The following is a 22690-nucleotide window of genomic DNA, read 5'->3' on the forward strand; positions in this document are numbered from 1 at the left end:
AACGCCCCGTGCTGCCAGCCCTGGTTCCGACGGCAGTAGCCGCTGCACCCACCCCCGTTACGAGCACGATAGCCATCTTCTCTTCTTGAGAGCGGGGACGGCACATGCGTGCTGCCTCGGGGTTTGAGGAAGGACAAGGAAGACCTAGAAGGAAGATGCTGGCCAACAAAACTTCCAGATCACTTTATGTAGGGAAAGGCAGGGACTGAGGGAAGAAATCAGAGAAATATCCTTAGAAGGCGTCTTCAGGCTCCCCTGCTTTGCTACTTCATGGCTGAGTGGCTTCCGGGCAAGGCTTAAGTTTTTTACCTATGAGACACAGCTCCATTTTCATGCCCGCCTGTGGTTTGTTGAGATGAGGAGGCAATCCCTAAAGTGCCTTGCGTACCTCCTGGGGCACTTTCCAGTCCCTTCTGTTTATCTTCTTTTAAAGTTTGGTTTTATGTATGTATGTATGTATGTATTTAAATAAACTCTACCCTTGGTGCGGGACTTGAACTCACGACCCTGAGGTCAAGAGCATCATCTTTTAGTAGGTTACGCGCTCATCAAGGGCAGGATGCCTATTATCACCTAGGATGGTGCCTGGTGTACAGCAGGTAAAACAAATCTCTGCAACATATTTCATAATTAAACAAGGAAGATGATGGTTTTCTTTTAGCAATCCCAGGAAGTGCGTCTCTAGAAATGATGACGTCAGCTCTGGAACTGATCTGCTACTATTTAGGTGGGCTCAGTGTTACTGGCTTAGATGATATTTCCCCAGAGGCTCAGAAGGGACCATTTACACATCTCTAGGTTTTTTGTTTGTTTGTTTTTCATTTTAAATTAAGGAATGAATTTTAACTTTGACCTTTTTTTTAGATTAAACATATATTCTCTCTCTGTTTTTTTTTTTTTTAATTTTTTTTTCAACATTTATTTATTTTTGGGAGAGAGACAGAGCATGAACGGGGGAGGGGCAGAGAGAGAGGGAGACACAGAATCAGAAACAGGCTCCAGGCTCTGAGCCATCAGCCCAGAGCCCGACGTGGGGCTCGAACTCACGGACCGCGAGATCGTGACCTGGCTGAAGTCGGACGCTTAACCGACTGCGCCACCCAGGCGCCCCAAACATATATTCTCTTAAAAGCAATTATTATGAGCAAATAACGTCTATACTAATTCCACATAGTACAACATAGACAATGACACACACAAACACAAGCAAGTATTGTAATTTTGGTGTATGTGCAAAATCATTTCACTTCCAGCAGATGTATACAACTGTATACAAAGATGCCTGGCTGGCTCAGTCTGTAGAGAGGGGGACTTTTGCTCTCGGGGTCATAAGTTCAAGCTCTACAATGGGTTTGGAAATTACTTTAAAAAATAGGTAAATAGGGGCGCCTGGGTGGCGCAGTCGGTTAAGCGTCCGACTTCAGCCAGGTCACGATCTCGCAGTCCGTGGGTTCGAGCCCCGCGTCAGGCTCTGGGCTAATGGCTCAGAGCCTGGAGCCTGTTTCCGATTCTGTGTCTCCCTCTCTCTGTGCCCCTCCCCCGTTCATGCTCTGTCTCTCTCTGTCCCAAAAATAAATAAACGTTGAAAAAAAATATTTTAAAAAATAGGTAAATAAATGATTTATATGCACAGGAGATGTATGTCTATATTTTAAAATAGTTTCTCCTTTGAGTGAAAATTCCATTATTTTCTTAGTCTATGGCATGTTGCTAACTTTTCACTATTAAATAAGCCATCTGTCTTGAGTAATAAATAATTATTATTGGAGTGCCTAGGTGGCTTAGTCGGTTGGGTGTCTGACCTCAGCTCAGGTCATGATCTCATGGTCTCTGAGTTCGAGTGCCGTGTCAGGCTCTGTGCTGACAGCTCAGAGCCTGGAGCCTGCCTCGGATTCTGTGTCTCCCTCTCTCTCTCTGCCCCTCCCCTGCTCATGCTCTGTCTCTCTCTCTCTCTCAAAAATAAACATTAAAAATTTTTTAAAAATAATTATTACTGTTAAAAAAATGCCCTAAGCAATGTACTGAGTGCCTATTATTAGCCAGGCATTTTACTCACAGCGTATCACTTAATTTTCATAACCCATGTAGTGTGTAGTATTTTCCCTCTTTGCCCAGAAAGAAACGGAGCCCTTGGGAAGTAGGTAGCTTGCCTAAGTCACCCAGCTGGTGACTACAGAGCTAGGATTTGCAGTCCGGTCTGCCCAACAATCAAACGCCTTCCTCCTCCAAACCACGGAAGGTTAAAAGGTGTTTCTAGGGTAGGACTCTCATTACGTTTTTCCATGCTGCTTTCCAACAGCTTTGTGCTGTTACATGAAAGCCCTACTCCCTGAGGATGCTATTTTCCCCATAACTTTGAGTATCTTTTTTTAAGCTAAGAAATTCAAAGATCTGCATCCACTGTCTTCGTTCCCACATAGGTACTGTTTTTAGATTGGATCCTTCTTGAGCTTGAATATTACCTGCCTGGAGCGGAGCGTGGAGGATCTCACGGTCCGCCCTGAGTTCCCCTAGACCTGGGCTCTCACCCCAGTTGGAAGGTGCAGCAGACATGGTTTCCTGCCATCCAAACCAGCAAAGGAGGGAAATGACACGTCCTTATTTATTATCACTCCTTTTCATTCCCTTCGTCCCTCTGAGAAATGTAGCAAAGCATAGTCTGTCAAAATGAGAGCCACGGGGCACTGCGCTATAGTCTTTCCAGCATTCCTCTCAATGCATTAAGGCGGTACTGGGGTAACATGACTTGAATAGAGAACAGATCAACATCGGGAATTATGGTGGGTGGGGGAGACATTGGAATCTTCCGTTATAACTCAGGGGCTATTTGCAATCCCGTTTTTTTTTCCTTTTGAAGTTCAGGAACAAGTTTAATGTTCCAGTAAGCACCTGGGAAGAAATCAGAGAGGCAATGGAGTTCCCCTCCAATGCTTCCTCTCTGAAGGGCATAGAACATGCACGAGGAGTGAGGCTGTTTTCTTGTTAGTCACTGCTTAATCACTAACCTTTGTCATTTTGCTTCATTGGTAAAACCGTGACTTTGTGGCTTGCTTTTAGTGGTTTTTTTTTTTTTTAACGTTTATTTATTTATTTATTTTTTGAGACAGAGAGAGACAGAGCATGAACGGGGGAGGGTCAGAGAGAGGGAGACACAGAATCCGAAACAGGCTCCAGGCTCTGAGCGGTCAGCACAGAGCCCGACACGGGGCTCGAACTCCCGGGCTGTGAGATCATGACCTGAGCCGAAGTCGGCCACTTAACCCACTGAGCCACCCAGGCGCCCCTTAGTGGTTCTTATTAAGATTTTTTCTAATCTCTCCACCCAAAGTGGGGCCTGAACTCACAACTCCAAGATCAAGAGTTGCCTGCTCTGCTGACTGAGCCAGCCAGGTGCCAGTGTTTCTTATTAAAATAGTCTCTTACTGTTTGGCCTCCTGATGCCCACGAGGGTTCTAGACATCATGCACACCGCATAGCCTTTGTGCCAGACCCGCTCAGCTGTCATCGCTGTAGCTCAGCCAAGGGTTAAATTGGTATCTTGTTATTGAGGTTTTTTTTTTTTTCCTCTTGCATCAGGCTCTTGTAAGTTTTCGAAATAAATAAAAATGGTTTAGCTCTGCTTCAAAGAGGATTTTCCCCTGCAGCTGATTTTACTATAACATATAGCTTAATATAAAACCTAGCATTCTGAAAACTGTCTTCAAAGTGAATTAGGGATGTTGTGCTTTGGGCGTCCCTGAGGCATTAGTTACAGTACATTGCATTAGCTTTACCAGTTGCTTCTCCCGTAATGAAAGGGACACAAAGATCACCTGCTTGAATAGAAGACCCAAATGCTATCTTTTAACTTCTGTCGAGTGTGATAGAGACGATAATTGAATGGCAAAACCACTCCCATTGTAAGGAAGCAATGGAGCATTCTCTAGTTGCTTTGGAAAAGGCAAGTACAGACATTGGAGACGCTGAAAGCCGTGTTCTTTTCATGCCAGCAGTAGTAATAGTGATAATGATAATGATCATAACAGTATCAATTGTTACTATTTTCCACCTCCCCCTTCTCCAGAGGCGTATATTTTAAGCTGTTAAGTTGACCCAAGTCTTTATCCATCGTGTGTGTGTGTGTGCGTGTGTGTGTGAGTGTGAGTGTGTGAGTGGGAAGCTACTGAAATCATCCGTGGATTTCATACATCCAGCGTGGATGGCACCGTGTAGAGAAAGTGTGGATTTTGATAGTGCTCTGTGTATGATGTGTGTGTGTGCAACCAGACATCCCTTGTTGCCTAATGTGCGTTACTACGTTAGTGGTGAATATGCAATGCTTATACACGTGATTGCAGTCATAAAAATAATACAGGCACTTAGCATTTACTGTGTGTTAGGGACTGTGCTAAGCGCCGTGTGTATATTATTTTGTTTATCTCTCACAACACGGCCATGAGATAGTACTCAGTCTGATTCTGTATATGGGTCCACGGAGGCACTGAGAGATTAGTTAACTTGTTAGTTCATAACTAGTGGGTCCAGGATTGGAACACAGACATTCTAGTTCCAGAACCCTTGTACTTATTTGCACTTAATTGCTGAGTTATACCGTCTCCCTTAAGTGAGGAAATAAATGAGTATTACACGCTTAATATAATTGAAAAATACACTACAGATGTCCAGGATATGCAAGTATGTGTGCCAGCTTTGGGGATTCATATGTCCAGGCTTTGTATCTGCACATACCATATTTATATTTATTTCAAACAGATCGTGAGATGGATATTAAGGTTTATGTGGTATTTTGTACAGGCACATGCAGTAACTGTGTACTATAGGTATTTGAATGAGTTATCTAGTCAGATACCAACTTAGGACCAATATTGCAGACTATGAAGATTGCAGTCCTTCTAGAGAAGAGACCAGGCTAACCATGGGAAACTCTGACATCAGATTGTCTAGTCTGAACCCCAACCCAGCTGCTGATAGGTGTATGTCTTTTTTTAAAAAAGAAATTTGTTTAGGGGCGCCTGGGTGACTCAGTCAGTTGAGTGTCTGACTCTTGATTTGGGCTCAGGTCATGATCTCATGGTTTGTGAGTTCGAGTCCCATGTTGGCTCTGTGCTGACCGTGCAAAGCCTACTTGGGATTCTCTCCCTCTCCCTCTCCCTCTCCCTCTCTCTCTCTCTCTCAGAGTAAATAAAAATAAACATTAAAAATAAACTTTAAAAAGAGAAAAAAATTATTTTTAAGTAACCTCTACACCTAATGTGGGGCTCAAACTCACAACCCCAAGATCAAGAATTGGATGCTCCACGGATCGAACCAGCCAGACACCTGTAGCTGTGTATCTTTAAATGACCTCTCCAAGCCTCATTTTTTCTCATTTGGAAATGAGGACAACACCTAATTCATTGGATTGATTTGAGGATTAATTGAGAGGGTGCCTGATTCTTAGTAAGCTCGCAACAAACGTTAACTGGTCTTACTCTGGTTGCACTTGCCTATTGACCTAATTCAAATCAAATTCTCTTCCTGCCTTCCGCGTAGAACCTGTGTATGTAAATTGTTCTTTATTACATTTCCCCTCAGAAAACAAGCAAATTGTTTCTGGAACCTGGGCCAAACTTACCCATGTAAAGTACTTACTGCCAACAAATTGGAAAAAATATCTTCACAACGTGTTATGGTCCTGAGGTAAAACATAAGAGTGTGCTAAGAGTAAAACAGGAACGGGAAGGATAAAGTAGTTTAGCTTTTAGAAGTGGGTGGTAACTTCTGTAAATCTAAAACTGTTCTTGAAATAAAGTTCATTTTTTTAAGAAGTCGTGGCAATGGGTTTCTGGACCCAGCTCTTCCACAATTAGTGGGTTGACTTCATCTTTTGTGGCTTAGCAAACAGGCTAACGAAGGCAGTCACAGGTAGGCACTTCGCAAGCCTAGCACCTTATCTATAAGAAGTGGGGGCTGACTTCCTCTAAGGTATATTTGTCTGCTTTGAAACTCAAATGGAATAAACAGACAGTTGGGGGAAAATAAATTATGGCTTAATGTCAGCCTTATAATCAGGATTGGCAGGCATCCTCTGGGCAGGAAACTATGGAAGGGGAGGGTTATTTTCTTGAGTGGGGAGAGCACCGGAACTCGAGTCTGCCTGGGTTTACTGAGACAAGTTGGGAGATTCACTTATCTGGAGATCTTCAGAAGGGCGCTGGATACACTGAGACCAGAGACCATCAAGACCATCGTCAGTAAGAGAAAGAGGATTGATTACGCTCCCAATTCAGAGTTTTCTTAAGAGTGGATAGATAAGCAGCCGTTTCCAAATGCATTATTGTTCTTTTCTTTAATTGCTCCCCAAAGATCCATAGTCCAAACCCTCTTCCCTAAGAAACCGGAGCTTTTCGTTAATCAGGAATGAATGTTCTGGGCAGAGAGCAATATAGTTCCAGCTGACTTCTCCTGAGACCTCCTGTATGATGTCCTGAGTGTGATGTGATAGTCTAATAAGGGAAATTATGACTCTGTTCAGAGCTGTCCCCAGGGACCCTGAAGGGCTGAGACAGACGATGTTCTTCAGCCTTGGCCTCTGCAGAAGGGTTTTACAGTGGAGAAGCAATCTCCAGAGAGTTTGAAGCCGGGAAACTAATGGCACTAGATGTCTTCAAACCTCCTGCACGGCCCTCCCTGCTCACCCCCTCCTCCATCATTTATGCATTCACACATGTTTAGGAAGCATACACCCTGTGTCAGGCAGTAAGCTCTGTAGCAGGATGATAAAGATAAAGGGACATAAATCTTGCCTGGGTGACAGTTACAGTGTGAAGGGAGGTGGGAAACGCACATCAATAATTACGATACAAGAAGATAGTGATGTGTTTGCAAAGCACTGTGGGTAAACGGCTTTTTTTTTTTTTTAATACTAGTAAGGATGGATTTAAATGAATATGGAGGATATTCTCAAAGGAGAAAAGAAAGAGAAGAAGCCACAAAAGGAGAAGGGGGGAGAACAAGAGCGTGTGCAGACCGGGCTACAGAACCTCAGAACTTCATTAAACTTTAGACCTGGAAGTGCCTTCTAAGGTCGTCTGGTTTCTACGTCAGTATGAGAACATCCCCAGGAGGTTCCCTCTCTGCTTGAACACCTCCGTGGTGGGGAACTCACCATTTCTTTTTGGATTAACAGTGTTTGGTCATCGAAGGAAGTAGGGGTATCTCTAAGAATGGTGTGTGTGTGTGTGTGTGTGTATGTGTCTGTGTGTGTGTGTGTGTGTGTGTGTGTGTGTGAGAGAGAGAGAGAGAGAGAGAGAGAGAGAGAAAAGGAGAAACAGAAAAAGGTAGGGTGGTAACCTAGATTAGGGTATCCTAGTGAGACCGCCTGAAGGACAGTGGGAGCAGTAGTTGCTGACTGGCTGTTCTTTGAGTGAAACTGGGGAGATTTTATTATGTTGAAGATGGAGCTTAATCTTCTGGTTCCAAGGTCCAAGGATGCGAGGGTGAACTTGCACAGGATGAGATCACGTGAGCAAGCCGTCAACAACGGAGACTTTGCTGTGGCCAGCAAGATTTAAGGCAATGCCTTATGACATCCTGAAAACAAGTTAGATTTACCTGGGGAGGCAAGATTAGAACCCGAGGACCCCAGAGAAGCGACTTGTAAAGGTGTTTTGGTAAGCTCCCATTTCAGCAGGGGGTGGCAAGCCTCATCGTAAGCAAACCAGCTGCGTGGAGCCTTGGGCTGCCCCATTTGTAAGAGGCCCGCTGTCTCTTCTGTGCTTGGAGGAGGTAGGAACATTGTGGGGACAGTTCTCAATAATAGGAGCCTCCGGGCACCAGCACTTGGAGAGCCCTGCCGACTCATCTCAGATGTACGAGTAGACTTCTTAACGGGTAAGAGGTATTAGAGACGCTTGGGTACAAATCAGAAATTAGGGCTATACCAGTATTATTAGTTGCAAATGAGAAACTGCTTATGTGGCCTGCCTGACCTTGCCAGTAAAAAGATTTCTTGCCCGGATGGCTCAGTCCGAACAGCAGATGATTCTTGTGAATTTGAGCCCCAGGTTGGGTGTAGAGGTTACCAAAAAAATAAATAAACAAAAAGTATGCATGTGTATATTTCTTGCAAGTATCTCTAGAAAGTGAGTTCTGCTAAATATTTGGGATAGCATTTCTTTTTTCTTTTTTTTTTAACGTTTATTTATTTATTTTGAGAGAAAGCGTGTGTACATGTGAGCAGGGGAGGGGCAGAGAGAGGAGAGAATCCCAAGCAGGCTCTAGGCTGTCAACGCAGAGCCCAAGCCTGATGCAGGGCTCAATCCCACAGACAGTGAGATCGTGACCTGAGCTGAAATCAAGAGTTAGATGCTTAACTGACTGAGCCACCCAGGTGCCCCTGGGATAGCATTTCTTTTAAAAATATTTAGAATCCAATAGCAACTCTCAAGGAAATTGGTACTGACTTTGTGGCATATTTTAGCTAGGGGACAAATAGAAACTGACTGAATTAAACAGGGAAATGAAATGGATCGGTTTGCAGAATTGTGATCCCCAATATTAATTTGTTTACCAAATTGCAAATCAGTCAGAGGCTTCATTTAAAAAATGACAAAACGGGGCGCCTGGGTGGCTCAGTCGGCTAGGTGTCCGAGTTAGGCTCAGGTCCTGATCTCACAGTTTGTGAGTTTGAGCCCCGTGTCGGGCTCTGTGCTGACAGCTCAGAGCCTGGAGCCTGCTTCGGATTCTGTGTCTCCCTCTCTCTTTGCCCCTCACCTGCTTGCTTGCTCGCTCGCTCTTTCTTCCTCTCTCTCTCTCAAAAATAAGTAAAACATTAAAAAAAAATGACAGAGCAGTTTGAATGGTGGCTGGAAACATACATTTTACAAGAAGTCGAAATAGAGGAATACGGCAGAGTGGAGAAAACACTGGCTTTGGATTCAGAATACCTGAGTTTGAGTCAGATCTCGACACTTAAAGTTCTTAACCTCTCTGGGCCTCAGTTTCCTCATCTATAAAATAGAAAAAATGGCACTTAGCTCACTGGATTTTTATGAGACCTAAATGGGAAAAGACTGTGCCTGACTCAAGAAATCCTAGGTGAATCAGACAGATTTTAGGATACTGGAACATTAAAAAAAAATTTTTTTTTAATGTTTATTTATTTTTGAGAGAGAGAGAGAGAGAGCAAACAGGGGAGGGGCAGAGAAAGAGGGAGACACAGAATCCAAAGCAGGCTCCAGGCTCTGAGCTGTCAGCACAGAGCCCAACGTGGGGCTCAAACGCACGAACCATGAGATCGTGACCGGAGCCAAAGTTGGACGCTTAACCAGCTGAGCCACCGAGGCGCCCCGATACTGGAACATTTCTAATCTATGCCCGACTGATGTTGCATTTGGTTTAGGTCCTCGTTATCTTATATTTGCTTCGAACCAAAAGGGTATGAACCTATTACTTGCTAGTTTACAGATATATTTTCATTAAGTAGTGGTAGAATTGCAAAGTCGTGTATAAATCGAGTAATATTTAAAATGCATTACTGGGGCGCCTGGGTGGCGCAGTCGGTTAAGCGTCCGACTTCAGCCAGGTCACGATCTCGCGGTCCGTGAGTTCGAGCCCCGCGTCGGGCTCTGGGCTGATGGCTCAGAGCCTGGAGCCTGTTTCCGATTCTGTGTCTCCCTGTCTCTCTGCCCCTCCCCCGTTCATGCTCTGTCTCTCTCTGTCCCAAAAATAAATAAATGTTGAAAAAAAAAATAATAAAATGCATTAGGGGAACTCCCCACATAAAGGAACTCTATTTGTGTAAAGCTAAAGACCTTTCCAAAAGCGAATTGTTTTTTTAAATTTATTTTTGAGAGACCGAGAGTATGAGTGGGGAAGGGCAGAGAGAGGGAGACAGGATCTGAAGCGCGGCTCTGAGTCACGGACTGTGAGATTGTGACCTGAGCCAAAGTCAGACGCTTAAGGGGCTGAGCCACCCAGGTGCCTCAGAAGCAAATAACTACTCTGTTATATCTTCTGTGCAAATCTACATGTTCATAGGTTGGGATTAGTTCTATGGAGGTAATTTTGTTTCATTAACTTCTTGCCGTGTGTGGGCTTATGAGAGAATTGCACGCAGAATGTGTGAGGAGAATGTGTGAGGAACAAAAGCGGAATGTTTGGACCCCTAAGTGTGATTGGTTTTTTAGTTATTCTCACCGGTGAAAATGCGACCTCCAAAATCTACACTGGAACTAATTAAGGAAGAATGTGACCAAAAGATGTTTGATTTACACTGTTTTGATTCCAGCCCTGTGACCTTGGCCAAGATTTGTCTTGGTAGAACCTCCATTTCTCATCTGTGAACCTGAGTGGTACAGAGTGGAGGAAGGGTGGACCCAATATCTAATGCAATTGGACTAAATATCTAATGTTTCTTGCATACCTATAATTCTATCACCTAAGGAAACTTTTTTTGCTCATACTGTGTTCCAGCTCTCAGACAGAGTTAATAAGTGTCTTCCAAGAGTACTAGCTTACTTCAAGGGAATGGTTGAGGATATGGGAAACGGGACTGTTTCTTTTCCTAGAAATAGGGAGGGACAAGGTCACTCAACATTCAGTGACATTTTTTTTTTTTTTTTTTTTTTTTTTTTTAACATTTATTTATTTTTGGGACAGAGAGAGACAGAGCATGAACGGGGGAGGGGCAGAGAGAGAGGGAGACACAGAATCGGAAACAGGCTCCAGGCTCTGAGCCATCAGCCCAGAGCCCGACGCGGGGCTCGAACTCCCGGACCGCGAGATCGTGACCTGGCTGAAGTCGGACGCTTAACCGACTGCGCCACCCAGGCGCCCCTCATTCAGTGACATTTTATGTTTATTTGGACACTCTTAAGTTACTCAACAGGTGGCTTCCTCATAGAGTGTGCCTTATTCAAGTTTAGTAATTGAATAAAAATGTTCATGCATGTAAAGAAACGATCTATTTTAGTGGATTCCTTTTTATTTTTATTTTTATATATTTTTTAATGTTTAATTTGTCTTAGACAGAGAGAGACAGACAGAGCATGAGCAGGGGAGGGGCCAAGAGAGAGGGAGATACAGAATCCAAAGCAGGCTCCAGGCTCTGAGCTGTCAGCCCAGAGCCCGACATGGGGCTCGAACTCACGAACTGCGGGATCATGACCTGAGCTGAAGTCGGATGCTTAACCGACTGAGCCACCCAGATGCCCTTGGATTCCTTTTGTAAAACAAATGATTTGTATTATATGAATGGTCAGTCCGACACGTGCATTTTTAAAACCTGTGTTTTCATACACCAGGATTGCTTTAAAGCAAAGTAGACCTTTCTAGTTCATCGACTCTGAGAGCTACACTAGACTTTAGAGCTCACCCAGTATAACCAATCCCCCAAATACCAGTTTCAGGGCATTTAAAATACCTTGCAGTCACTGAATCAAGGCAAGTTATGAAGGCAGTGGTCCAGAGTGTCAGCAACTTAGAAGAAGGGTAGAGGAAATGCAGGCCCAGAGGCCACTGGCCACTAAGGACAGCTTGAGGGCAGAGTGCAGGCCAGGGTAGCAAACTGGCTATTCCTGAAAAGTGGGAACATCTGAAAGTGTGACTTTCATTAAGGCAAGAGCTCACACTAAATGCAGAGTTTTGCAGGAATTAATTATTTACAGTTCCCCCCTCCGGATGCATTCCTTGTAGAAAGATAAAGAGCTCCGGGTGTAGTGGGAATGGCTGTCCAGAGCCGGATTACAGGGGCTGCTGCTGAAAAGACTCCGCTGAGCCCAGCCTCCAGCTCCTTCCGGAGTTATAACAAAACGAATCTAAGTTTTTGTGTGTGAAATCGTATGTAAAGGCTAGTATCCCCCTAGTGCTTGGCAAACAGGCTGTTGTTTCCCATCAGAACTGAGCAGTTTTTACAATCTCAGCACTCAGCACTCAGTCTCAAGGTAATAGGTGACCACAGTTCTGTTCTAACTTGGAAGCAGTTTGGAGCACAGTACTCAAACACCTCTACCTCTCTGGATCTTGGTTTGCTTATCTGTAAAAGGGGGCTCTTTCCTGATTTTGGAAGGTGGAGTGGCCCTAGTGCAGGGCGGAAATAAAGGCCTTTTGTGGTTGTTTTAGCACTTGAAAGAAATCTTTTCCTAGAGCCTTGGAGCCTTGCTCTTTGAGTGAGTTAAGCTTGTAGCTCTTTGAGTCTGGGTCATTGTTTGCAAAGCCATTTATTATCTGGGAAGCTGTGCCTTTTTGATATGCAGCTCAGTAAAAGCCTGTAACCTCCCGGTGCCCGTTTCCTAATTTCTGAAACAGAATGGGGGGTCCCTGGGTGGCTCAGTCGGTTAAGCGTCCGACTTCAGGTCAGGTCACGATCTCGAAGTTTGTGAGTTTGAGCCCCGCGTTGGGCTCTGTGCTGACAGCTCAGAGCCTGGAACCTGCTTCAGATTCTGTGTCTCCCTCTCCCTCTGCCCCTCCCCTGCTCACGCTCTGTCTCTCTCTGTCTCTCAATAATAAATAAACGTTAATGGGGTGCCTGGGTGGCTCAGTTGGTTGAGCGTCTGACTTCAGCTCAGGTCATGATCTCGCGGTCTGTGAGTTCGAGCCCCACATCAGGCTCTGTGCTGACGGCTCAGAGCCTGGAGCCTGCTTCGGATTCTGTGTCCCTCTCTTGCTCTGCTCCTCCCCCGCTCATGCTCTGTCTCTCTCTCTCTCTCTCAAGAATAAATAAAACATTTAAAAAAAAAAAGGTAAATGTTAAAAAAAAAATTAAAACAGAATGAGCCGTGGAGATAACGTGGGATCAGACCTTCAGAATCTCTGTTCCATCATTCCAGAATTTTGTGGTCACCAGGATGTAAAATTCCTTCAGGGCACAGACTTGCTTTTCCAGTACCTAGAACGGAGTGTGCTCCATAGATACGTTTGAATGGGTGAATGAGGGAAGATTTATAGTAGATCTAGTCTCTTGTTCTCATTCCTCAGTCAACTGAACATTATGATTCAGACTGTTCTTTTGTAATTCCAAGAATGTACCAGGCTCTCTTTTACACCCCACAGCCTTTCCATGTGTGGCCCCTCTGTCCGGAAGCATACCTCTTTCATCTGCCTGGAAACCTCCTATGCTGACCCTCAACCTTGGTTAGGTACTGTCTCCTCCATGAAGTTCTCTCTGGATCAAGATCTCTCTCCCCTGGGCCCACGCTGCATTTGACACATGGCTTCTGTTGAAGGGGATTTTCACACCAAATTGTGGTTCCCGGATTGGTTTTCCGCCCTCCCTTCCCTCCCAAGGTTTGAAGCAACTGAGGCCAGGGTCACCTTTGATAGGCATTCAAAAATTATTTTTAGGAATAAATGAATAGTTTCACAGAAACTTTTCAGAAACCCATCACAGTACCCAGTGTTATGGTATGCTTAGAGTCTGGGCATAAAAAACACTTTTTGATTGATTTGCTAGATTACCAGATACTGGACCAAGCTTCAATTTTCTTAGCAGATCCAGGCAGAACTCCATTTTAAGTGGCATAATCATATAGGCACGTTTTGTTCCTCTGAAATGTAACTTCTACCAATGATAAAATACAAATACACCAATTAAAAGGAAAAAAACTCATTATCCCTATGACCTAAAAGCCTCCCACCCCTTTTCTCCTCCCTCTCCCTTAGCTTTCCCTCCTTCCCTCCTCTCTCTCTGTCTCTCTCTCTCTCTCTCACACACACACACACACACACACACACACACACACACACACACTACTTTTCACAACCAGCTGTAGGTCCTAGAAGAGTGTTGAACACAGAAGATGCTCAATGGCTAAAAATTTTTTAAACGTTTACCTATTTTTGAGAGAGAGAGAGAGAGAGAGAGAGAGAGCGTGAGCTGGGGAGAGGCAGAGAGAGAGAGACACACACACAGAATCTGAAGCAGGCCCCAGGCTCCTGGCTGTCAGTGCAGAACCCCACTCGGGGCTCAAATCCATGGATGGGGAGATCATGACCGGAGCCAAAGTCAGATACTCCACTGACTAGCCACCCAGGCGCCCCCCAGTGGCTATTTTAAAAATGACTAGACGTTGGGGCGCCTGGATGGCTCAGTGGGTTAACCATCTGCCTCTTGATTTCGGCTCACATGATTTCATGGTTCCTGAGACTGAGCCCCATGTTGGGCTCTGTGCTAACAGCACAGAGCCTGCTTGGGACTCTTTCTTTCCTTCTCTCTCTTTGCTCCTCCCCTGCTCACACATGCACTGTCTCTCCCTCTCTCTCAAAATAAATAAACTTAAATGAATAGAAGGCACCCGCTCTTTTCACTGCTTAATTTCTGGAGTAAGTGTTATAACCTTGCAGCCTCCATTTATTCCGTTTGTTCTTGAACTCCTATCAATAGCATTTCTTCTCTTGCCACTCCACTGCTGTTATTCTCTTGAAGGCCACCAATGACCGAATTACGAAACCCAATGGAATTATCTCGGTCTTCCTCCTGCCTGACTTCATTATGGTGTTTGGTATTGTTTATCTTTCTGAAATGTGATGTAATTGAAAAAGCATGCGTTTTAAAGTAGAGAGACCCTAGTTTACATATTTTTGAGTTTTATTTATTCTGAGACAGAGAGAGGCAGGACTTGAACTCGGAACGGTGGGATCATGACCTGAGCCGAAATCAAGAGTCGGACACTTAACTGATTGAGCCACCCAGGCTCCCCAAGACCCTAGTTAAAATATATATATTTTTTTAATTAAACAAAATTTTTTATTTAAGAGAGAGAGAAAGACAGAGTGGGGGAGGGGCAGAGGGAGAGAGAATCCCAAGCAGGCTCCATGCTGCCAGCACAGAGCCTGATGCGGGGCTGGAACCCACAAAACCATGAGATCACGACCTGAGCCAAAACTAACAGGACACCCAACTGACTGAGCCACCCAGGCACCCCCGCCAAACCCTAGTTTAAATGTGTGCCCATCTACCACTTGCTAGCGTGGGTAAGTCACCTTTTAACATCTCTTGTCACGGGGCACCTGGGTGGCTCGGTCAGTTTAAGCATTAGACTCTTGATTTCAGCTCAGGTCATGATCTCATGGTTGGTGAGATCTAGCCCCACATCGGGCTTTGTGCTGACAGTGTGGATCCTGCTTGGGATTTCTCTCTCTCTCCATATCGCTCAAACCCCTCCCGAACTCACTCTCATGTCCTCTCTCTCTCTCTCTCTCAAAATAAGTAGATAAATATTTAAAAAATTTTTTTTCTTTTAAAACAAATAAATAAATATTCAAAATAAAATAAAATCTCCTATCATCCTAAAATGGAGTTTTGATATCTATTTCTCAGAGTGGGTGGGAGGGTTAAATGGAATTTTGTGAACACTTAGCCCAGTGCCTGGCTTGCAGTAGGCATTCAATAAATGTTGGCTCCTTTCCTCCCTGACTTCCGAATCATCCCTCATTCTTGGTTTTCTTCCAATCTACATCTCTGAATAGATCTTCATAGGCCTTTTCTTGCTTGCTTACCTCTTATTCTATGTTTTTCTCCTGTCCTATTTCAGATCTTCTCCATCTTTTACCCAAACTGTTTGCCGTGCGTTTTGTTGACATTCCAAAATAGGGAATGTTTAGAATAATAGTCTCCAAATTGGTCTCTGTGTATCCAATGTTTCGCTCCTCCAGTACATATTTCGCAGTCACTAGAATCGATGTTCCTCAAATACAGATTGATAGACTCACTCCCTCCCTGCCCCCCCAAAAACTTGAATAGCATCCCTGTGTTTAAAGAATAAAATCTACATGAAATCATTATTGCACTATATGCTAACTAACTTGGATGTAAATTAAAAATAAATTAGTTTTAGGGGTGCCTGAGTGGCTCAGTTGGTTGAGCGTCCAGGTCATGATCTCACAGTTCGTGGGTTCCAGCCCTGCGTTGGGCTCTGTGCTGACAGCTTGGAGCCTGGAGCCTGCTTCAGATTCTGTGTTTCCCTCTCTCTCTGCCCCTCATGTGCTCACACTCTGTCTCTCTCTCTCAAAAATAAACATTAAAAAAAATTTTTTTTAAATAAATCAATTCAAAAAAAACCTTTAAAAGAAGAAAAAAAAGAATAAAATCCAAACTTTGAACACTTACCATTTTGATTGTTATTTATCCTTTCCTTTATGTCCTTCCATATGCCCTGACTTATCTCTGCCTATTTTCAAAACCCTTCATGAGTTTTTACTCCTCAGTGCCTTTACTACAACCTTTGCTTTATTCCATAATGGCCCATTCTTCTTTTCTATTGAAATTCATACTTTGTCTTTTTAAAAATATTTTTTAATGTTTATTATTTTTGAGAGAGTGAGAGAGACAGAGAACAAGCAGGGAAGGGGCAGAGAAGGAGGGAGACACAGAATCGGAAGCAGGCTCCAGGCCCTGAGCTGTCAGCACAGAGCCCGACGCGGGGCTCGAACTCACAGACTGGGAGATCATGACCTCAGCTGAAGTCAGCCGTCCAACCGACTGAGCCACCCAGGGGCCCCCATACTTTGTCTTAAATACCAATTCCTCCACGGAGCCTGCCCAGATCACCTTTTTCCTTCTAGTTAAAATTTATCAATCTTTGAACTCATACTTTGTTTGCACTTATATTTTGCACTTAATTTATTCTGCCTTGCTCTACGGGGTGCCCTGTGCACAAACTGTGTCTTATTTGTCTTGCTGTATTCCTAGCACTTAGTAAGGAACCTCACACAGCGCTCTAGCTTAAATACGTACAGCGTTAAACTGAGTTGAAAGCACGAATAGTCATGCTTCCTAACGAGGGTGTTATAAAGGGACTTAATTCAGCATAAAAAGGGCTAACATTTATAGACTGCTTACTATGTGCCAAGCACTTTTCTAAGTGCCTTATTCTGTTTGATGCTCACGACAACCCAGGAGAGAGATGGTATTAATTGCCTTGATTTTACAGGTGAGGAAGCCGAGATGGAGAAATTAAATAACCTACCCCCAAAGCAAACAGCTGTGAAATGGTGGAAAGGGGCCTAAAGCTCAGATAGCATCCCTGGGGCCTGTGCACCTAATCATTAGGCTATATTGCCAGTCGCATTTGGCACTTCCAAGGAAAGCGGTGGAAGGCCCAGAGCATGCCACCTGCAAGGACAGCAAGGAGACAGGGTGACGTCAGGAAGTCTCTTCCGGCCTTGGTTTGCACAAAGACCGCCCTTGAAAGCCTTAGAGGACAAGAGATGATGTCTGTGTGTGCCTTGGTATCCCAGTTTCAAGAACACAGGCAGCCAACCGTTGTGCAAACCATTCTTCTTTGACTCCTAAGCCTTTTGATGAGCAATTAAACTAGGGAGGCTTATCTGGCGACAGTCCTCCTGAGGTGACGTCATTGTTCACCCTGGCCCCTGCCAAAGGCTAGCGGAAGCGCTCTGCCAAGCTTATGCATTCCTCGTGGCTGAGAGGCCTCGCCAGCACCCTGTCCTCAGGAACTGAGACTCCATACAAGTCTCGTGGCATTTTCTTCCTTTTCCTCAGAAGGAGATGCTGGACGTGGTGGCTGGCCGACTGTGGTTTTATTTAGATTGTGTTCAGCCCACACGCTCTGCCCTCCCCTGACCACACAGATCCCGTGTGGTTTCTTCTGACTTCTTCAGTAGCTAGCTTCTGCACGGAGGAAATGAGGTAGGGATTGGGGAAGGGAACAGAACCCATATACCAGGAGGGGTTGAAGCCCGTTCTTTCCAATTCTTGCTCCCGTCTCCCCATTCCAGGCTCCTTGTCCTATCACCACCCTAGCGATTAGTCCCTGATACATTTCACCATGCAATGCCGTTTGTAGGTTTTGGGGAGGTGTTTAGTGTTCAGTAATAAAATGTCTGGGATCAGAAATGCATCACTTCAGGGGCGCCTGGGTGGCGCAGTCGGTTAAGCATCCGACTTCAGCCAGGTCACGATCTCGCGGTCCGTGAGTTCGAGCCCCGTGTCGGGCTCTGTGCTGACAGCTCAGAGCCTGGAGCCTGTTTCCGATTCTGTGTCTCCCTCTCTCTCTGCCCCTCCCCCGTTCATGCTCTGTCTCTCTCTGTCCCAAAAATAAATAAACGTTGAAAAAAAAATTAAAAAAAAAAAAAAAAGAAATGCATCACTTCAAATGGACTTTGTTTTAGGCATAATTACAATGTTTTTATTTTTTTTAATGTTTGTTTTTGAGAGAGAGAGAGAGAGAGAGCACACATGCGTGCGTGTGCGCGGGGGAGGGGCAGAGAGAGGGAGAGGGAGACAGGATCTGAAGCAGGCTCCAGGCTCCAAACTGTCAGCACAGAGCCCTATGTGGGGCTCGAGCCCACGAGTCCTGAGATCATGACCTGAGCTGAAATCCAACGCTAACCGACTGAGCTACCCAGGAGTCCCTGAACTGCTTTTTTTTTTTAAACAGAGAGAATCTGGGGGCTCACAGATCCACATGGTGGGGTGGGGACCCTCTCTTTCCTGCCACTGCCTCTAACTAAGCTCCAGTTACCTTTAACGATGTTCAGAGAAAGCCATTCTCTCCATCCTTGCTCATACATTCCAGTCCCTAACTGGATTCACTCTCAGTAGATGTTTATCATCCAGCCCGAATCTCCCCGCACTGAGAGCCTCACTCCCTCTTGCTCAGCCACAGAAGGAGAGCCGGAGAGTAAGGTCTGCCGTCCCGCACTTTGTATTTGGAGATAGATAATAACCCTGCGCCGCAGCATCCTTGACATTTCTGTCAGATTTCCAGCTTCTCTGGTATTAACAGGGTCTACTTCACGTATACCTGTTGCTTGCTTCTTGCTTCTTTCCCTTGTGATGTGGGCCAGCCCTTGGGTTTGGTTGTTCTCATGTTGTGTAGGAGACAGACTCCACTTCCCAGCCTTGAGGATGGGGACCGTCTGGCTTGTGGTGGCATTACTGGAGGGGGGACGCTCCTGCCTCCCGCCTGTGAGTTGCCTACCCCTGGCATCCCCGGGGGGCAGGCGGGACGGTGCGTCTGTGGGCACCCTGCGCCTGCCCCTTCTGCCCCACACTCACTTGGATGTGCACCCAGGAGAAATCTAGCCTCACAGCTAGTATTTTTCGCTTAGGTTCTCTCCTGACGTTTTGGCCGAAGAGCGGACTATAGTTAGTGGGCCTCCAGAAGTAATAGACAGCTGTTGGGTGTCTTGTGGCTGCAGGAGAAGGGAGCCTGAGCAGCTGAACATAAACAACAGTTGCTTGGTAATATGAGCTCCTTTCATTTAAAGTCAGAGGCCTGGCTGCTGGTGGGGGAAGGGAGGCCAGGTTGTTCAGGCCGGCACCTGTCTGGGAGGCCAGAGGAGCAGAGAGTCTGCTGAGAGCCCAATATGGGAGAGAGGTGGTGAGGGGGAGGCCTGCAGAGGAGAGCAGGGGCTCAGGTTCTGGAGCGCTGGGTGGAAACTCTGGTCCTGACACCCTGCCACCAGCTGCTTTGGGAAATTGTGTTTCAAGATTTCGAGCTTCCATTTTCCCACTTGTAAAATAACCGAGGGAGTTGAAGAGCAGCATAGAGCTCCGGGATATACCCAGCTGACATCAGGGCTGGTAAAATTCTGGTGCCACAGGGAGCCCCTTGCCAGAGTTGATGCAGTTGGTGAGATTCCGGTGGCCTCTAATGGGCTTGAGAAGACCTGGGTCCAAGTTCTGGCTTTCTCATTGATTGTTGTCATTGTTACTTATCTGTGACCTTGAATAAAGTTCTACCTCGCTCCTAGGTCGCTGGGAAGATCAACTATTACGCATGAAAGGCCTTTACAAAAGTGTAAGGGTTACTATACGACAAAAGACACAGGATGCTGAAGAGACTCAAAGGGCGGAGACACTTGGTTCTTCCCTCAACATGCCAGTAGTCTTAACAGTAATGATGGCTCGCCTTTGAAGGAGATTTTGTTTCTCAAAGCAGTTCCCTATTTATCGTCTTACTCAATAGGGCCATAGGAAAAAGTAAACAGAAACTGAGAGCGAGGGGCGGGGTTACGGGGGGGAGGCGGAGGATGTGTTTTGAACAGGCTTTTAGTGGATGACAAGGTTATGACTTCAAGGAAAGAAGTGGGGAAGGGACTACCGGTGGAAATAAGCAAGGACAGGGCTAGGGACTCGAGGTACTCAGGGTATCTGCTTCTGAGCCAAGGGCAACCTTTTCAGTTTTAGTTTGAAGGAGGTTTGCCCTCAGGCCAGGTGACAAATGTAAATGATCGTTCTCAACCGCTGCTGTGCCCAGGCTTAAATCAAATCTCCTAGGATTTTAGATTTTAGGCCCAGAATCTATCGTGGGTGGGAAAAGTGGCTGCAGCGTGTGGGAAGAGGGAGCTTGGTGACTTTAATGCCTTTTAAGAGGCATCCATTTAAATTTAGAATGCTCCTGATAAACTGCAAGGATCCTGCTCCCCTTGTGAGTCTCTCTCCCCGCCAGGTACCCATCAAATCCTTTAGCCCCATCCCTCCTGTTTTTGTTTGCTTGCTTGTTTTGTCTTGTGTGGCTTCCAAGTGAGGGGTGGTGTTGTACCTTCTGCCCTCCCTGAGACCCCAGTCTCTTACTTCAGCAGGCCCCTCAACAGGCAGGTTCCTTGCAGTGCGAAGTTATCAGATCCCCTGCAAAGCACTTGTCCTTGGAGGAAGTCCAAGGCAGTGAGCAACTCTGGCGCCTTGGCTGAACTCCGGATCCCCAAGTTTGAAGTTGCTGTCCAGACTCCTCAGCAATCCTGGAGCCAGAGGAAGTGTTTGTTCCTTGCCAGGCTTGACACCTGAGGGCGGGGGTTTCTCCTTTCTATGCCACGTCCGGGAGTTAAAATAGATTGCTTCCAAACCACCTTTGAGTGAGCCAGTGACCGGATGTGGGGAGTCCGAAATAAGACGAGCTGATGTTCCGGGGAGTCATCATTTACAGGTGGGCCCGGCCTTGGCTTTTTGGCCCAGGGGAAAACTTACTTCCCTCAGTTTCCCGGCCTCTTGGAGCTGGTGCGGTGTCTGGATGCCTTGAGCTCCCCTCCATGGGTCATTCCCGGGCATCATGGACCTGTGGCCAGTTGTCAGACCATGCGTGGTGTCTTGCTGAACTGCAGGGGTGTGTTTTCTTGCGGTGAGTTCTTGTAGTCTTTGGGAATGTGATTTTGCCTCAGCTTTGGGACACTCATGCCATGTTCCCGAGACCTTCACCCTGGTAGGGAAGCTGGGTGTCCGCTCCTCACTGGATCTTGGACTCATAGACAGGGGCGGAGAAGAATAGGTGAATCGCTTTGTGGATTTAACGGTGCATTCGTCTGTGCTCCTTTTGGTCTACTTGAAAGCTACTGTCTCTACTTTGCAGAGAGGCCAATAGTGGAGAGGCATATGTGCTGGGCTGGAAGGGAGAATGGACCATACAAGCCTCTGTTGTTGAAGCTGGGCTGGTTTACTGAGTGCCCCAATAAAGTGGATCAGCTTTAGGGCCAGTGTCTTAGGGCTGTAGGTACCTGGGTCTAGGGAGTGAATGGGTCAGCGTATCTTCAGACACTATCAGGGCTGATTCACTTTCTTAGGTTCCATGACCCGGGGATATCCTAGACTTTTTGTGACCCAGTCCATGCCCCTTGCAGGTTGAAGCAGAACTGAAACATCCTCCAGGAACGCAACTCCCAGGGGCCTTGCTGAATGCTTTGCCTTCTGGGTGCTCACCCTCCTCTCACTTGATTTTTGCGCGAGGGGTGGGGCTATGGTATGGACAGGGTCGCTCAAGATCTAGAGGGATCAGTCCCTCTTCCTTACTGGTCCTGTGTGTCCTATGTCTCTCACATCCTGTTGTCTGTGCTTCTTTGGTATGTCGTGTCTGCTGGCCTCAGCTTACTCCACAGGAGAAACGTTCTCTCTTCTCAGCTTGTCGTTTTGGAAGCAGCCTCTGGGAACCTTGCTGTCACCCTTTGTCACCCAGCTTTCCTGTGCACCTACCTGCACCCCCAAATAATTCAGAGAAAGCACTTTTTTTAGAAGACATCCAGCGGAAAAGCCCCCGCCTTTTCCCTCAACCCTATGTCTTGGGCGGCCATGGAGAGTGAGGACCGAATTCCCGGATTCCTCCGTTCCCCTTTTCCCCTCCCCCCCCTCCCCCAAAGAAAAAGCTGGGCGTTAGACTGATGCGAGTTGCCCGGCCAATCACTGCTTTGAGAAAGTTTGGTTTGTGATCCTGTTTCATTAGGCTGATTGGAGCAGCCTTTACTCGGAGGTAGAGTCCCTCCCCAAGGGATTCCGGGTACAGTTACCCTAGCCGTCGCTGGCTGTGCATGCCCTTTCAGGACAGAAATGACCTCCCCTCCCCTCCCCTCCCTCCTAGTCCCCCCTCGCCCCCCCTCCTCCTTTTTTGTTTTTATCTAGTGTCTCGCTTCCTCTCTCTCTCTCTCTTCCTCTCTCCCCTTCTCCCTCTTGCTCTCCGCCTCCCTGCAGCGCCACGCCGGCTCCCCAGCCCGGTCGGCCGATCGCGAGCCGCTGAGAGTTTGCCGAGCCGCCCCCCCTGGGGCCCCGCGCCGCCGAGTCCCGCTAAGGCGAAGACGCAAGCAGGCCGGGGAGAGCGCGGAAGAAAAACAAGCGGGCGCGCCGCGGGAGCCCCAGGAGGGCGGCCGGGTGGCGGCGGAGGGCGGACGGGGCGGGCCGGCGCCGACGGCCGGGGGAGCGCGCACGGGAAAGTTCCTCCCCCGCGCCCCCCCGCCTGCTTGCGTCTTCGCCTTAGCGGGACTC

At 46.5% G+C, this 22690-nt stretch overlaps 1 protein-coding gene across 1 annotated transcript in view; it reads left to right on the top strand.

The window, feature by feature from the left end:
* Nucleotides 1-22690, top strand: part of GRAMD1B (GRAM domain containing 1B) — a 246331-nt gene that overhangs the window by 50006 nt on the left and 173635 nt on the right. The window lies entirely within an intron of this gene.

This window comes from Herpailurus yagouaroundi, unplaced genomic scaffold, assembly GCF_014898765.1.
Source record: "Herpailurus yagouaroundi ecotype Mexico unplaced genomic scaffold, PumYag 161, whole genome shotgun sequence".
NCBI lineage: Eukaryota > Metazoa > Chordata > Mammalia > Carnivora > Felidae > Herpailurus > Herpailurus yagouaroundi.